General features: G+C 40.9%; 1 protein-coding gene across 1 annotated transcript in view; it reads right to left on the bottom strand.

Moving 5' to 3' along the window:
* LOC113032696 (E3 ubiquitin-protein ligase RNF19A) overlaps nucleotides 1-17,197 on the bottom strand; it is a 34,672-nt gene extending 17,475 nt beyond the window's left edge. The window contains exon 1 of the mRNA XM_026185730.1: nucleotides 17,142-17,197. The gene's annotated coding sequence lies outside the window, so the exon portion shown is untranslated. The remainder of the gene's footprint in view (nucleotides 1-17,141) is intronic.
* Nucleotides 17,198-18,300: the final 1,103 nt, after the last annotated feature.

The raw sequence follows: 18,300 nt of genomic DNA, 5'->3' as shown, positions 1-18,300 counted from the left end.
CGACTTAAAGGACCCATTATGGTCACTACAGTAGTCATGTCACTCACAGTGACAACAGTGATCACCATAACCCATAACCATTTATACAAGGGCATGGGTATCTGAAAGCAGTATTATCCAAAACAGTGGGTGTTACCACTCAGACAAAACCTCCACATCAGGAATAAAAGCAGCACAGACATCTCAAGTATTTTTCAGTTTTCTTCAGAAAGTCCACTTATTTAAAACTTTGTATCTAGGAATCATTGAATTTTTCCAGTGATGTAGCATTAAAATGGGGGGGAAAAACTGACACAATCACAAGTCATGTTTCCAAATTAGCTGCAGCAACCAGAGTGTGGCTTGGCCAGTGGCTGTGACATCACTTTTGGCACATAGTGCAGTTTACGAGGGCGAGAATGGCAAGTATAATAGGCCTTAAGAATTTGGCATGTTTAGAAGGTGTGAGTGAAACACAGCCAAAAGAGAGGGTGACTGAGAGACATTATGTAAAGAGATGCTAAGGCAAAAGAAGCTGCAACCAAAATGAGCTTTTTGGGAGTTGGGTTTTGATACAACGTGCACTTGCTTGACGTTGCCTCGATAAATGTACTAAAGAATAAAATTTTTAAAAAAAGAAGCAGTATGGTTTCTAGTTGTTGAATAACAGATGTAAGTGAAAGCATGTTTCCTCATTTCTAATGCTACACACAGCTGTAATCAACTGTAATTATGCAAGCACTTTCCTTTTTCAATAGCTAACAATATAAGCCCTCTGTTCAACTGTTCAAAAGAGGCTCTCCATTAAACTGTGCATTCGTACAGCTTGTGGAGAAATAAATGTCCTGATTTATAATTAACATCTTAAATTGCTTGGAAAAAAAGTGTCTATTTTGAGAGATTTATCCAGGGAGAAGCTGGAAAAATGTTCAAGGAGAGAAAATGCATGTCATATGTTTTGAGTAGTAGGGCCAAACGTCATCAAAACTGTAAGACAAGCAAGAAAAGGGCAACCATTATAAATTGCATAGGTGCAATTTTTTACCCGATAGTTTTGTATCGCAGTTCAAAACAGCAGAACACCAGTTATCCATACTGATTCTGCGTGTGTTATGCCATGTGTTTCTGGGAGTGTTGATGACAAAGATAGATAAAGGATGTCTGTTATTTTCAGAGAGTGTTGCTACGGAGCTACAATTTGCTTGCTGTGTGTCGATCCCTGAATGTGTATTTGTTTATCTGTGTCTTTGGTTACACCTTGGCGATGAACTATGCAGAGGAATGGAAACACATGCAGAGTATTGCCAGGGGATATACACATACCCCTAAAACTACCCCCACACAGTAGTTGTGTAGTAAGAATTTAAACAGTAAAGAGGGCTGCTAAGTATGTTTTCTCACCCACTGTATCCATGTGCATACTTCATAAGAGCTGAAACTATAGTACACAAATCTCTACCACCATCACTACACCCCAACATCAAAAGCAGCACTCAGTACTATGCACAACAGCTGCACAGCTGCAACCAAACCACTGGCACTACCAGCACCAACATCTTGCTGCTCTCAAACATAAGCAGTTCATTCTCTCCACAATTTCATCCTTTTTATCTTCTCCCTGTTCCTCAAGTCTGACTCCTCTAGCTGTGAGTTGGGACAGAAAACAGGAAATCTTGATGTGGCAGGCAGAACTGGCTGTGTTTTTTTTTTTTTTTAAGAGGAAGTCTAGGGCTGCAGTGACACATCAGTTAGAAAGAAATGGGACTGGATGAAGATTTGTTTTATTTCTCTCAACTTGGTATGACAAACATATATGTTATGCTAAGTATATTGCTTTGCTTCATGCTGGAGATTAAGTAAAACTTCCCGGTGTTTCAACTAATGTATAAAAAGCCCAGTAGCCAATGAGGTAAAAGACGACCTCCCACCAGAATTTATTTAAAGACAAAAGGGATAACTGTAAATTAGCCTACTGTTCCTTTTACACCTGAAAGAGCATGAAAATCTTAAAGAGTTTAGAAAGTTATTACAGAACCAGACAAATGTTAGGAATTATAACCATTTTACCTCCTTAGCCAATATTCAAACATTTCTGTCTATTAATAAAAGGTAGGCTAAACCATTCAGTGCTTTTAAATATGGTTTCGATTTATTTACAAAGTTAAATCATATTTGCTGTCACATATGTGCACATAACATTCTTTTCACACTCAGGCACAGATCGACTTCACCACGTCTCCTACCTGCACAGAATATCAAGATTTGCTATTCTGTCACACACATGGAATTAGCATTATAGCAACACAGTTCTACTGTAGCAGCTTAAACATCAGCTGGCTGCAACCCTGCTTTCTACCATTGTAAGACCAATGAAAGACTGTTAAAACAGTTACATATGCTGTGACTCTAAAATATGTTGCAAACAACAAACTCCCATACTACTACTGCTACATGTAGGTGCACTGTATTGTGAGCAGAAATGAAAGCAGAAAGAAATGAGGGTACAGTGTGAAGTGCACTGGATGACAAAGGCTAATAACTTTCATTCACCCATGAAAAGGAAAATGTACGGCAGGTGCTTTATCCTGACCTTGGTGTCTGTCACAAAGCTACCACCGCATCTAAATCAGCCAAGGAGTGAATGACTGGGCTTATCGCTGCTGAGCAGATAGCTGTGTGTGCATGTGTGTGATGAGAGGACTGATGATGTAGCTAGACTTGCCCAGCAGTCTCATCTCAAGACCCTGGGTAAGACACTCACAAAATCAAACACCTATGTCGGCTTCTTGGCCCCAAACTGTGGTCAGCAGTTAAAGCGTTTCTCTGTGTGTCAGTTTACTGTATTTTCCGCACTATAACGCGCACTGGATTATAAGGCGCACTGTTGAAGACTGGGTCTGTTTTCATACATACAGTTGTGCACCATACAACTGTATGTGCACCATATTATAAGGTGCATTAAGACAAACAAAACAGTCAGATAACTCGACCTTTATTAAGCTCATTCACAGTAACTCTTTCCAGTACATTCAACTTCCACAATTCCATCAAATTCTTCACGGTTACGGTAAACAGCTGCGCAATTTCGGCATCAAGCATGCCCGGATCCTTCTCACGCTGGATTAAAAGGCGTTTAAAATGCATTCAGCAAAATAAAACAATCAGATGAGTTAAACTTTAAACAACTCATTCACAGTAACTATTAACATTGTTAAGCTGTAAAAAATCAAATATTGAACAATACACTTACGTTTTCAGTTCATTCAACTTCCACAAATCCATCAACCTCTTCACCTTCAGTGTCTGAGTTAAACAGCTGGGCAATTTCAGCATCAAGCATGCCCGGATCCCTCTCATCATTATCTGAATCAGTCTTGTTGCTGTTACTTAGCTGTTCAGTGATTATTCCAGCCTTCATGAAAGCTCGGACGACACTTGAGACTAGGGATGGGTACCGGTGTCCGGTGCCATGATGGCACCGGTTCTGACATAAACGGTAGTAACCAGACCGAAAAGCAGCGCACATTTCGGTGCTTTATTTCGGTGCTTTTTTTTCCCTGAGCTGTGATACACTTTAGATTCTAGCCAATCATTTTACGTTTCCGAGGATAGTAGGCGGGGCCAGGTACGTACGTTCTGTTAGAGCAGAGCTACAGATTAAAAATGTCCAAGGCGAAGCGGTCAAAAGTCTGGCTGTACTTCACAGCAAAAGATGCAAACTCAGCAGCCTGCAACAAGTGCTTTAAGCTGATATTGTGATACTGTCAAAGGAGGTAACACCTAAAATCCGATGAAACACCTGGCGACGCATAGCGGTTTTTTTTTTAAAAGCCCAGAAGTGCGCCGTATTTGATAGCTTGCTGCGAGACCTCACACCGAGCACCTCTACTGCGGGTGGGTTGCCTGTTATGCAACATCCCCCAAAAACACGAAGAGGAGAGTCCTGGCCCCTAGCCCTGCCAGTGTAGCAGAAATGATGACAGATGATGGTGGCAGCAGCCGTTCTTCTCTGCGTGAGTAGCTAATTTACGTTGAGTAGGCTAACCACGTTATTACATTAATGCAGGTAAGGTGAACTAGCAAACATCATCATAGCTACATGCGGCTGTCCTCTTGTTTGATGGCAGATACTCCCTTCACCCTGGCTAAAAAGGCTAAAATGACCAAAGAAAAAGTGGAAAACAGTTAAACATGAGAGGTTTAGGACAAAGTTTGTGTTTTTTCCATTGTTTAAGCACTGCTTCCAGCCAAGAGTGATACCATATATGCCCCATAGCTGCAGAAAAGGCTAACATTGTTATCTTTTTACAAAAAAACAGCTGAACATGAGAGGTTTTTGGACCAATTTTGTGTTCTCCATTCTTTAAGCACCGGTTTGAGCACCGGCACAGTTTCAAAAGTACCGATTTGGCACCAGTATCGGATAAAACCTAAACGATATCCATCCCTACTTGAGACTGATACCTTAGCCCAAGCATCCACGATCCATTGGCAGATAGTGGCGTAACTCGCTCAGCGTTGCCTCCCTGTCTTGGTGAATGTGTGTTCACCTTCTGTCATTCAATGCTCCCACGCAGCTCGTAATTTAACTTTGAACGACCTGTTGACACCAATAGTTCTTTGGTTAATCCACCTGGAATGACGGCAAGCTCCGAATTAGTATGCTTTACTTGGGTTTTGACAGCCTTGATTGGCGCGCATGGAGTCGTAGATCAAAAGAGACGGAGATTTGTGGAAAAAGCCATTGACATAAACTTCCCTCAGCCACTCGCTCATCTTCTCCTTGTCCATCCAGCCCTTTGAGTTAGCCTTGACGATGACGCCGGCTGGAAACTTTTCTTTTGGCAAAGTCTTCCTCTTGAAAATGACCATGGGTGTTTCTGGCCATTAGCTTAGCAGCCCAGAACTACAGTGAAGGATGACTTCTTGTTCCCTGTGGTGCATATAGATATCATACTGGTAGCGGTTTTCTCGACAGTACGGTTCAATGGCCAACTTTTCTTTGTAATCGTTTGGCAGTTGCTGTGAGACAGTAGTTCTTGTGCGGATTGAGAGATTATGCCTTTTCATAAAACTGAAACACCAAAAAGGTCCCCCTCAAAGTCGTTAATCTGCATGTCACGTGCTACCACTGTTGCCTTGAGTCGAATAGAGACAGTAGAGACACTTCTACCTGCTGTTCTCTGTTCAATAACCCACTGTTCAATTTTGTCCTTGTTCCCTCGGAAACTCCTTTTGGTCTTCTTTACTTGTTTTAGGTCATCTTCTTGCTTCCTCCACTTGCGCACCATGGACTCATTAATGCCAAATTGTCTCGCAGCTGCTCCATTTCCATTTTCTACTGTACAACTGATTGCTCGGAGTTTAAAATCCGCTTTGTAAGAGTGTCTCTTCGCAGGCGCCATTTTGAAGTCGTTATACACACACACACACACACACACACACACACACACACAACACGGTAATATTGTGTTGAAGCACAGTACGTATTACTCCGTGAGGCTCCTTGCAACAGTAACTGTAATGCTCCGAAAAGTGGCACAAAAAAAATTTTGACAGATTTTTGAGCATCGTGTACCACATAAAATTGGTTTGCGGTAAGCACAAACCAAAATTCATACATAAGGCTAACTAGATTATAAGGCGCACTGTCGATTTTTGTGAAGATTTAAGGATTTTATGTGCGCCTTATCGTGCGGTAAATACATTAACACAGTCCAAACTACCAATGAATCTCATCACCTAAAAAGAGAGCCGTTTTGTTTTTTAATTTATGTGCAAACTAAATTTATATGCACTTTCATTTCAGCGTATTTTTAGTCTGAGGGTTTGTTTTTTGTTTTTTTATTTATTAACAAGCTGGCTTCTCTCCACCCCAGAGAAACAAAAAGTAAAAATAAAGCAAAAGCCTATTTAAGATAATTTCATCCATGAATTTCAGATAATATCAGAAAAAACAAGATTATTTTCCACCATTTCCTTTCTCACATGGTCCGTCTCGAAAATATTTGCAATACTGAAAAAACTCTGTGGTTTAGGTGAGGGAGTTGCCTGATAGAGCATGGAGGACGAAGCACATATGACACCCACTCACCAGCAGTGAACACACAGAATACTGGCTGTGCTGTTCACACATCAGTGGAATTCAGCATCACACCGACTTTGCAGCGAGCTGGCTCAGTAATGACTTGGACCATTTGCATTCTCGTAGGCTCAGAACAGACATCTATTCTCTATCAGTTCAAGCTCACCAACTTCTCAATTTGCTGTTATCTGTCCTCTGTTCTCAGATTGTTGTTGATGTGTGTTTGGTTGTTGGTCTTTAATCTCTATTTTATGTTTCATTACTTTCTGTGTGTGTGTGTGTGTGTGTGTGTGTGTGTGTGTGTGTGTGTGTGTGTGTGTGTGTGTGTGTGAGAGAGAGAGAGAGTGTGTGTTCCATCCATACAATGAAACACACCCGTGTGTGGGATGTTTTTCTGCGAAATCCAGGAGAGATAGGGGAAAGAACTGACGCAGAAAAAATATGGAGTAATTCTTAGTCCAGGCCTTTTCTGTTATAGATAGGTATGGGAATCAAGAACTTGTAGAGAACCGGTTCCCAGTAGTTCAGTTCCTTGGAATTGTTAGTCTGCTTGCCAATCCGCTTATCGATTTCACTTGCACTACAATCACCTGATTTCAGTTTGTGTGCTGGAGGAAAATAGTGGTGCAGTCTACAGTGTGGACTTGGACAATAATTTTATCTATATTAAGGATGGGATGGTTGAGATATGTGCAATGGTAAAGTGCAAAATGCATCCAGGACAGAAACAACTGCATTATGCTGCTAACAGAACTTGAGCTCTTTGCAAGGCTCTACACAGACAACATGCTAACACTAAGCTAGTCAAAAACCCAGAGTGATTTTTAAACATAAGTGTATGCTGAACTCAGCCATGCAGCCAGACCATGAACACAAAAAACAAAAAGCCGGGAGCCTCCAACCTTGTTTGTTGACAGCAGTTCAAATTGGAAAAATCTAACCTTGCTACACAAGGAGATTACTTCTTATTGGATCACTGCCTCCCATTTCACTACACAACTTAATTCTGATTGGATCTAGTCATCTTGTTTTCACAGGTAATTGATGAAAACTAATAGGCAAAAAAGTTAAAACTGATTCTTACATCTTCACAAGCTCATTTCATTTTCCACACAGGTTCTGCAGCCTTGATCCTTTCTCAGACTTAAGAAAAACGGATTTGTAAAATATATTTAAACACATTTGGAATAAAGGTTATTCACACCCCATGAAATGCAGAAAAAAAAAAGGTATGGAGAGAATCTAGTCTCAAGCTCATCACAGATGCATTTTATGTGATGTATAAATAAAAACCTAACTTGCAAACAAATATATCTTCCACAAACAAATGCTAAACAAAGTGGACACCTGAGCCTTTACATGTTGGGTGTCCTGAATCTGGACGTGGCCAACAAGAGAAGCTCTGACTGTAAAACCAAGACATTGCATATTTGCATTTATGTGTTGTGCTCACAAGATAAGCACATATGTGCAGCTTTAGCCTCCTTTATGACTCCTATCAGGACCAAAATCTACAAAACTATTATTAAGATTATTAAAACTAGAAGCTCATCAAGAAAGTTTTGAAGTTAAAGCGCAAAGGGCCATTTTCACCATAGACCTTTGTTTTTTTCCAGCAACAACAAGAGTTGCCTCCTGTTCGTACTTCTGCACTGGTTCCACTTTAAAGACTCAGAAGCATTCAGACAACATTCACAAAGACAAATTATCTTGTTTACACTCCCATAGTGAACGAACAGTTGCATAAACCGAGCTGGTTTCTGCTTATAACATTAGTTGCTACAATCATTATCATTTAGTTTGTTAAAATTTAACTTTACAGGGAGTGCAGAATTATTAGGCAAATGAGTATTTTGTCCACATCATCCTCTTCATGCATGTTGTCTTACTCCAAGCTGTATAGGCTCAAAAGCCTACTACCAATTAAGCATATTAGGTGATGTGCATCTCTGTAATGAGAAGGGGTGTGGTCTAATGACATCAACACCCTATATCAGGTGTGCATAATTATTAGGCAACGTCCTTTCCTTTGGCAAAATGGGTCAAAAGAAGGACTTGACAGGCTCAGAAAAGTCAAAAATAGTGAGATATCTTGCAGAGGGATGCAGCAGTCTCAAAATTGCAAAGCTTCTGAAGCGTGATCATCGAACAATCAAGCGTTTCATTCAAAATAGTCAACAGGGTCGCAAGAACCGCAGCAATTTCCTAATGTTGTAAACCTGCTCAACATTTGGCAATAAACCCCTTTCTGATTCTGATTCTGAAGAAGCGTGTGGAAAAACCAAGGCGCAAAATAACTGCCCATGAACTGAGAAAAGTCAAGCGTGCAGCTGCCAAGATGCCACTTGCCACCAGTTTGGCCATATTTCAGAGCTGCAACATCACTGGAGTGCCCAAAAGCACAAGGTGTGCAATACTCAGAGACATGGCCAAGGTAAGAAAGGCTGAAAGACGACCACCACTGAACAAGACACACAAGCTGAAACGTCAAGACTGGGCCAAGAAATATCTCAAGACTGGTTTTTCTAAGGTTTTATGGACTGATGAAATGAGAGTGAGTCTTGATGGGCCAGATGGATGGGCCCGTGGCTGGATTGGTAAAGGGCAGAGAGCTCCAGTCCGACTCAGACGCCAGCAAGGTGGAGGTGGAGTACTGGTTTGGGCTGGTATCATCAAAGATGAGCTTGTGGGGCCTTCTCGGGTTGAGGATGGAGTAAAGCTCAACTCCCAGTCCTACTGCCAGTTTCTGGAAGACACCTTCTTCAAGCAGTGGTACAGGAAGAAGTCTGCATCCTTCAAGAAAAACATGAGGCTACCCCTCTGTCCCCTTCTGGCTGCCTCTGCCTCAATTTTATCCCACAACTTAGACATTCACATTACTCACACTCTCATTACACATACATATAGGATCTTGGGGGTGGGCACGATACACGGAACCCAAAGTACCATCAGGGTGTACACCCCACCCCTGGCGTCGTTGCCCACCTCTCAATTTTAAATACACATAGACATTGAGGGCTAGCAGGAGGGACCATGCGCTTACCTGCTGCTCTCTGGCAGGTAGCTCCATGCCCTCCTGGGTTTTAAATGCACCTTAGAACACACATGCATCAACACTACAATGAGCGGGTGGAGGGAGGTTTGGAGTCTTCTCTCACCCCCATTCTCTGCGACCTGCTGGAGCGGGGGGGCTAGGAGGAGGAGTTGGCCGTCCGACTGCGGTCTGGAGTGTGGGGCCTTCCTGCTGCTGCGGAGTCGGGGCGGTCTGCCTCCCCCCACCGCAGGGAAAAGGGTAACACCACCTGGGTCTGGGTGCAGTTCCCCCCTCCAGGGGCAAGGGTACCTAGACCCGGTTTGTAGAGTACGCTTGGGGAGTGTGATCGTGTGTACAGCGTCTCTTCATGTCTGTCTCCACGTTGGTTGAGTGTGGAGTAAGTGCATATGAGAGCATGAGGGTGGGAATGGATGTTTGTATATGTGTGTGCCTGTATGTCTGTGTCTATAGGTCAGGTTGGGTGTCAGGCGCCACCTCTCTGGGGACATCTCAGGCTCTCCAAGGTTTGGAGGGCCTATCTCCCCCTACCACCACTTCCCCTGCCAGTGGCGGACTCCCTCAGACATTGGTGCGTTGGTGGTTCTTTGTGTCCGGGGATGGGCGTCCAGGTACACACCGGCTCACTCCTTGGCGGCCGCTTATCGGGGCCTGGAGCCTGGGGCTTGCTCGGGCCACTTCGGAGGTGGGGTGCCCCCGGCCTCTCGGCCTGGGGCTCGGTCACTCAGGCGCGGCTGGCTGCCGGCGGAGCTCACGGGCGCGTCACTGCAACTCCCCCTGGCTTCTGCTCCGCGGCTGCTGAGTGAGCCCTCATCTGGGACTCTCCTCAGCTCTTTCTGGGACAGTGGCGCGGCTGCCCCTCTGTTGGTCTTCCTTGGTCTCTTGTGTTCTGGGGGCCTCTGGATGTCTGGAGTTTTGATCTCCTCCATACCTGCTTCATGCCCTGGAGGACGGGGCTGTGGCCCCCCCACACCCTCTAGCAGATTATTACATGAAGGAACCTTTTAAAAAACAAAAAACAAGCGCGTCCATGCTCACAGGTGTACACACGGGTGATCACACCCACAAACTACACCCTTTTTGGCTCCTACCTCAAAGCACACTGTGTTCTGTTGATCTTATGTGCTGCACAATAATGTTTAATATTTAGTATTTACTGTCATATTCCCATATATCATTGTGATGTTGTTTATTCTATTACTCTTGTTCTCTTCTGCTTGTTTTCTTTTTTCTTTCTCAGCAGGTGACCCAGGTGATTGATATATGCATTTTTTTTTCTCTGCCCGTTCTGTTGGTTTTTGTCTTTTGCCCTTCTCCCCCGTCCCTCTTCTCAGCTGTTTCTCTTTCCCTCTTTCTTTCTCCCCTTCTTTCCCCCAGTCAAGTCTGTCCCGTATTCAGTAAGTGAAAATAAAATAAACAATAAAAGGTGAATCAAATGGACCATTACGGCAAGGCTGGGATGGTCAGTTTGGTAAAGTAAATCCGTTGGGCATCTTTCTTTGCCTTTAGACAACAATTCTGATGGCAAAAGAGCCAAACGGGACAGGCAAAAAAAAAAAAAAAAAGAAAAAAAGAAAAACATGATTTTCATGCAGGACAATGCTCCATCACACGCGTCCAAGTACTCCACAGCGTGGCTGGCAAGAAAGGGTATAAAAGAAGAAAAACTAATGACATGGCCACCTTGTTCACCTGATCTGAACCCCATTGAGAACCTGTGGTCCATCATCAAATGTGAGATTTACAAGGAGGGAAAACAGTACACCTCTCTGAACAGTGTCTGGGAGGCTGTGGTTGCTGCTGCACGCAATGTTGATGGTGAACAGATCAAAACACTGACAGAATCCATGGATGGCAGGCTTTTGAGTGTCCTTGCAAAGAAAGGTGGCTATATTGGTCGCTGATTTGTTTTTGTTTTGTTTTTGAATGTCAGAAATGTATATTTGTGAATGTGGAGATGTTATATTGGTTTCACTGGTAAAAATAAATAATTGAAATGGGTATACATTTGTTTTTTGTTAAGTTGCCTAATAATTATGCACAGTAATAGTCACCTGCACACACAGATATCCCCCTAAAATAGCTAAAACTAAAAACAAACTAAAAACTACTTCCAAAAACATTCAGCTTTGATATTAATGAGTTTTTTGGGTTCATTGAGAACATGGTTGTTGTTCAATAATAAAATTATTCCTCAAAAATACAACTTGCCTAATAATTCTGCACTCCCTGTATTGTTACACCTGTTAGCAACAAAACACAGTAAGAGGCAATGCAAGTTAACTAGAAAAATCTTTTAGTTAATGTAATGTCGACATCCCTGATTAAGTACAAAAAAAAAAAAAAAAAGTGACAGCACAGAAAGATGAGGGATAGTGGATGTACCACAGATTTCTCTGGTGACTGAGTTTATTTGGCATTCCAGAGAGAGAGAGAGAGAGAGAGACACACACACACACACACAGACACACACACAAAAAGAGAGAGAGAGAGAGACCAGATCCAGTACTGACCTCAACTGACCTGTTGCAGCCTGGGAGAGTACGCCTCACACTAAATACATGCTGAGAACCATGGGTACAATAAACTCAACAACAGCACAGATTTCCTGTGGCAGTGATTCATGTTTTCCCATATACTTAAAATCTCTTACATGTATGTGCAAAAATATCCCGATACAGTCACCCAAAAGGCATTAACAAGAATCTATTACATATCTAGGCATTGTTTAATGTACCTAAAAAGTTCACTAAAAACTGTGTTAAAGTTCCTTTCATGCTTGAGAGATTTAACCATCTCCAGACATATGACTTTGATGACAGTTCCATGTAATCATCATCATTATTTCACAGACATACCGTCTCATTGTGTACCATATGATTTAAGAATTTCCAAATTGTTTGCACATACTTCAATGACTAAACTCCACATATTTAAGATTTATAAGACGGGTGCGGCATTTGCTTATATTTGTAACCTCTAACCTATGCCATAAAAGAATGACATTGAATTCTTGATATGAAAAGCACAAGCATCACAAGATACATACACAACTAAACAATGACAAAATATTTGAAAGGTCCCAATGTGGGTTTTTTTTCCCTCCTCCGATGTTGACATTCTGGTTAAACATAAGCTCAGTCAGAATGAGTGAAAGGAAAATTATGAAGGGGAAACCTCTTCATGTTCAAGCATTGAGGCCATGGAGGTTAAAGCACCTTCTTTTGATGTAACAGAAAGGACAGGACAACCCTGTGTGCACCGCAGAAGAATGCCAATCTTTCCACATCTGGAATTCTCTACCAAGTAAAAAACTTTACCCGTTGAAGTTAACTAGTGAGATGGTTTTGTTTTTTTTAAATAACTGACAAGCAGGGTATGAAGGACTAATATGAAAGGGCAAGGAAAACCACACACAAAAAGTATGTGGACTCACGGATTGGCACACGGTATACTGAGAATTGTAGATAAACAAAGAGACAGAAATATACAACAGACAAGTGAAGACAGAAGATTTAAAGACGAATGGATGAAAAGGTATATTGAGATATAGCTATGTCAACTAGCAGTGATGACAGGAAAGAAACTGACATCACACAGCTGAGCCAGTGTAGTCAGTCAGTCTCACTGCAGCTGCATTCCTGGCCTGCCGGTCTCATGTGTAATGTTGCCTCTATGCACATTCCTGGGCTTCTATGGGCTTGGGGACAGTCAATGCAGAACTAAGAGTTCCACTGCATCATGAACAGACACCGAGCAACATCCTGGCAGACAAGCTGAACCACTACTGAGTGATGTGGGATGAAAGTCAAACAGAGTTCCACCCTTTACGCCACAGTGTGGAGCAAGCTGAAGTCTGGAGGTGTGTGTATTGAGCTGGTAGATTTAACTGTACTAATTTGAACAGAGAAGACATTTAAAACATGCCAGCATGATTATTTGACTATCTTCCTATGTAGCAGAAAATGATATGCAAGATTGTATGTAATATACGCCACCTAAAAAGACGAAGGAAAAATAAGACTTATGAGGTGTACAACATCAAAAACTCAATGGATTGTGTTCAGATTGTGACTAAGCAATACAAAGAATTTAAAAAAAAGTGCAAAGAACAATCACAACAGCAGTGTGAACAGGAAAGGCATTGTTTAATGTACAAAGAGAGGCTAGCAGGCAGACAGGGAGAAGAAAGGGAAAAGTTTCCAAACCCAACAAAGCCAGTACAGTCTCCAGCTGCCTGCCTATTACCCCCACCCCCACCCCCCAAACCTCTCAGACTTCCCTCAAAAGGAGGGGAGCAGGATGAGGTAAGCATCCTGGCATTTCTGCTCAGCTGACAGAGCTAACAGCTCAGGAAGAGGGTGGGAAATGGAGAGAAATTAATGAGTAAATTGCAAGTATGCAACACAAAAGAATCCAAAATTATAGTGGAAGTAGGGAAATAGTTCTATTATACTGTACAGGGTGAAAATAATAATTTAAAATCCATGCCAGAGAGGTGCAAGAAAAACCTCTGATATCAGCGACTCTTCTAAAACGATGTAAATCTGTCTTTCACAGCAGTCCAAGAGTTGGCCTACATGTTAATTGTGACTGCACTGCATACATGTTTAGATCAAAAAGCAATATGTAGAGCATCCAAATACGAGTCCGACTTCAATAACCTCCTTCACTACATTTTCATTTATCATGAATAGCAATCAGCCACTCATAGCTAGCAAACACAAATGACTACAGCAGGCCTGCTGAGTAATAGATTACTCAATATGTTAAAGTAATGTGCTGGAGGAACGAGTAGCAGCACTACTCAAAATATAGATATTGCAGTATTTACTGTCTCCCAAAATTTTCCGTTTCTGTAGCTTTGCCATAACAAAGGATTATGCGTATGTAACCATTGCACTGATGCTTACATACACTCCAAAACATTGACGGGTCGCTGCCTGATAGCAACAATGCTAGGTGTAGGCAGAAAGCTAATTGTCTGAACAGGAAAGAGAAAGAAAATGGAGTTCATTACAAAGAGAAGGAAGGTGAAAAAAAAAGTTTTTTTAAAATTAAAAATCAAAGAGGCAAAAAAGATTAGTCCACAACATAGCATGTTTCACTTTTCTTTTTTTGACGCTGCCATATGGTGACAGAAAAGTGCAACTACAAGAGGATAGTGGTTTGCAAGTGTTGTGAAGAATCAACCAAACCATGCAGGGCACTTTAAGAAGATGGTCTAGTAGAGAATCCCTGCATTTTGTGCGTGATGAGGTGTAGCATGCGACCGGACAGTATTTTATGGGATTAACAAGAACCGATTATGACTGCAATGTTCACCAAGTGCTTACCAGTCTTTCATGTTATTATTGCAGTTAATGTCCATCTATAAGGCCTGTTATTGGAAAGTGAAATACATTTTAAAATACCGGCTGTTATGGATGAATGTGCTGCTGGTTGTTCAAGTATTAATGTTAGCAAAAACAGCAAGAAAGCAAGGTTATATTTATGTCCTAAACAGTCCTGTAATACGGAGCGAAGCAATGTTCCAAAAACAAATGTTATTCTCAACCATATGGTGCCCAAAATTGCACTGATATACTCCTTCAAATTGACCATTCAATGCTTTTTTTTCTACTTTGAATACAAAAAAATCTGAATAATTGTGGGGGTCATGGGGTCCTGACATATACACACAGAAAATAAAGGTCCAGATCCTCATGGTGGGCTAATGACCTTTCTTTGGAAGAACACACAGGTCTAGGCAACATGCTGCCAAGTTCATAGTGGCCTCTCACACCCAAACACTGATGACTCCAGAGAGCAGACTCTAGTGCTTATTAAGCACAATAAAAGTATTAACCTCAAAATGATCTCATCTGGAGGACTTTCCAGTAGAAAGCTTTCCCATTGAGCGACAAAGCAAAGACAATTTTCTATGTATATTATGAAATTATATTAAATTTTCATTTAACTATAGAAGTAATTTGTGATTCTCTAAATGCACCACTCAAATGTCTGATTAAAAATTAATGTAACAAAACCAGAAAAGATAGAAGAGGCAGAAATATAAATATATATTTATATTTCTTTATATATGAAATATAACATAAAATGATGTAACCAAAGGAGTAAACAAGCATAAATCAATGATGAAAAACAAGATGCTTGATCTCTGCAAATTATATCAAAGAAGCATCCCAGATAAGATGGATAATGCAAAACATGTGCTAAATGATTAACACAACACACACAAACCAGAACCACAAGGGCATCCAATTTAAAGGACCTAGTTCTTGATACAAGCTCTACTTTTCACAGTTTGATTATCTTTGGAGTCATTTATCTGGCAGGTATGCCAACAATATGATACCAACAGTAGGCGACAGTGGGCAGTGAAGCCGTCATAAAACAAAAATGATTCACTTCTCAACAGAGCAACTTCCACTATCAATAATGTGATCAGAGCTATCCTAGATCAAGAAGTACTAATGAAATTTGAAGATGTACTTTTTTTGGAACACTTTGAAACATCTGTTACAACTTTTTTTTTGTTTTGTTTTAATTTAGAGATATTATCCAACTCTCAAGGTGTACATGTTCAACTTTATCTCTAATTCTTCTGATTTGACTACTGTTTTTCCCCCATAGTTTGTTTACTTTGTGGCGACAGCTGTAATGCTATGAGTGGGTGAGCTCCTAGCATCTGAACAACTGTCATCAACTTCAAGTTGCAGATTTTTCAGTTTGACTTCGAGAATTCTTGGTTTAACATCTTTCCATCTTCAAGTTTAGACAGCTTAGCCAATTGGCAGAAAGATTTTATTACACTTAAATTTACACAGTAACACGTTTTGCAATTATCACTGTTTGTTTTTTCCCCTCAAACACAGAGCCGAACTGATGAAACGGGGAACAGAAGAAGAATGACCTTTTCTTTCATTTTGTACTAAATCAATGAAGCTGTTCCAAACATGAATATATTTCAAAGCACACATAGGTGTCATAAAACATAACAAAATCGTGCTGTGGAGTGAAATAAGTTTTGGATGGCTCCTAGGTGTTTCTCTCAATAATCCCTCATACTTTTTGTAGTGTCACCAGTCCAAATCAGCAGTGACTGAGCAAGTGCAATGCATTAAGCAAATCATGTTATGTTAACTATCAAAACGGATAACAGTTGGGGGAAGTGGGACATTAAATTTTTTGTACATACAATGAATACATTTACTACAACATCATAGCTCACGGTGGCATATTAAATAAATTGGAATAGCAAATTAAGAAATGCTAAGGACTAGGAAAAGTAAATGAGCCAAAAATGTTTTTATTTTACTTGTATATGTGAGAGCCCAACATACCAACTTATAAGATTTAGTTTGATGCTACCAAGGTTTACCTAACGACAGTTATTTTCTCTTTCTGCTACTACTACTGAAAAGTGCTTTAATCGCTTACTAATTCACAGCCTCCGTAAAGTAGTATGTTTAGCTGTCAGTGCCTAAGAGCTGAAATTTATCTCTGACACAGATCTGTGGTTTACATTTTAGTAAACTCTCTCTGTGACGGACAAAACCTTAGAAAATTCTGAAACCACGATTTTTATCTTCGTACTTGACGTCGATTAAAGGAAGTCCAACGCCTTTAATGGGCTAAACAGAAAGTATTGCAATCGTATAGTTCTTGGTAGCTATTTTGAGTAAACAAAAAAACAAAAACGCAGTGATAATACCACGAGTCGGTGTAACGTACTAAACTTCTCAATGACATCAGATTCACAGCTCGGTTAGCTGCATTGTGCACTGTGTTTAAGGACAGTTTACGTTATTCTTACAATTATCACCATATCTTACACGTGTCCAAACGTAAAGCAGGGCACGTGATGTTAACAAAACAAAGCTAAGAGCCACAAGAAATTTTCTATAGCTTGTCTAGCTGACGGTTACCAGAAAGCAAGTCAGCTAACTAAGTACAAAACACAGCGAACGGTAGCAATTGGCTACCAGTTAGCCAGGTTAGCTAGAAACGATGAGAACGTACCGTCTGTTGCTAGTGACACTTGTTCCGGAGACAGCAGGAAAGAAGAAACGCTCTCTTTTTCAGAAAACGTTTCAGTTCTTTAATCCCTGGTCTCACTGCAGTGCCGTCAGTTACTTGCCAACTTATTTTTCCTGTGTCTTCGGTCCCACCTATCCTTTCCGTTTCGAACGACAACAGCTCCTACAGAGCTCGCTCTGTTGTTCACAGTTCTCGTTCTGGCTCGGAAATTCAAATCATATCGCGAGATTTAGAGGAAAGCGGGTCCACAGGACCAGAAAATCTTGTATACAGTTATTGGACAACTGAACTTGACTGCATAGGACTAATTGGTTTCTATTACCATGGCTTACTTACTCATTGTTTAACATGGAAATTGGCCACTACTACTCTTAAATTATTATTATTATTATTATTATTATTATTATTATTATACCAGAACAGGTTTCTTACAGCACATGAAAGATCTTGCAGACAGGTCAGCTGTAAACATACAAACCTAATCCATGCAAGAGAGGATTACACTGTACATCATAGGTGCACACACAAGACGAAGTGACAAGTGAGTGGATAACAATTTTACACTTCTGATTATTAAATTAACTTTCACCCTCAACGCCATATTAAAACAAACCAAAACCAAAATGTCTATATTTGAAGCTAGGATTCCTTATAGACAATTATAGATAATTAATAGGACAGTTTGCCAAAAAGTCTGAATAAGACTGAAAATCATGTGGCAGCTGGAATCTAGGGTAAGCTGGAGGCTTTTAAATCAATAGATGCAGGTCAGTGTAAGCACAAAGTCCCTGTTTATGCTGTACATTGTATAGCTGCCTACACAGGACTAATCAGGCTACACAAGAACTTAATCCTTATACCCCAAAAGAAAACCACAACCATAGTTAACGCAAAGATCCCTCTGAGAACTGAAGGCACATATAGCACCAATGGTGATTTACATGTATCTCTCAGTGAGGATGAAATGTATTTAATGAAAATCCCTCCTCTGTGAACCATAAACTGATATGAACACACACCATAAGCAGCAAAGCTGGATAATCCTATGAAATCCCAGTGGAACATTGTTTTGGGTCACCCATGTACTGGATTGGGTTTTGAAATATGTCCCACAGCTTAAAGCAAGGACTAAATCAGGCAA

The sequence above is a fragment of the Astatotilapia calliptera genome, chromosome 11 (genome assembly GCF_900246225.1).
Source record: "Astatotilapia calliptera chromosome 11, fAstCal1.2, whole genome shotgun sequence".
NCBI classification, from domain to species: Eukaryota; Metazoa; Chordata; class Actinopteri; order Cichliformes; family Cichlidae; genus Astatotilapia; species Astatotilapia calliptera.
Note: the sequence above shows the minus strand (reverse complement) of the source record. Positions and strands in the feature narration are given on the sequence as shown.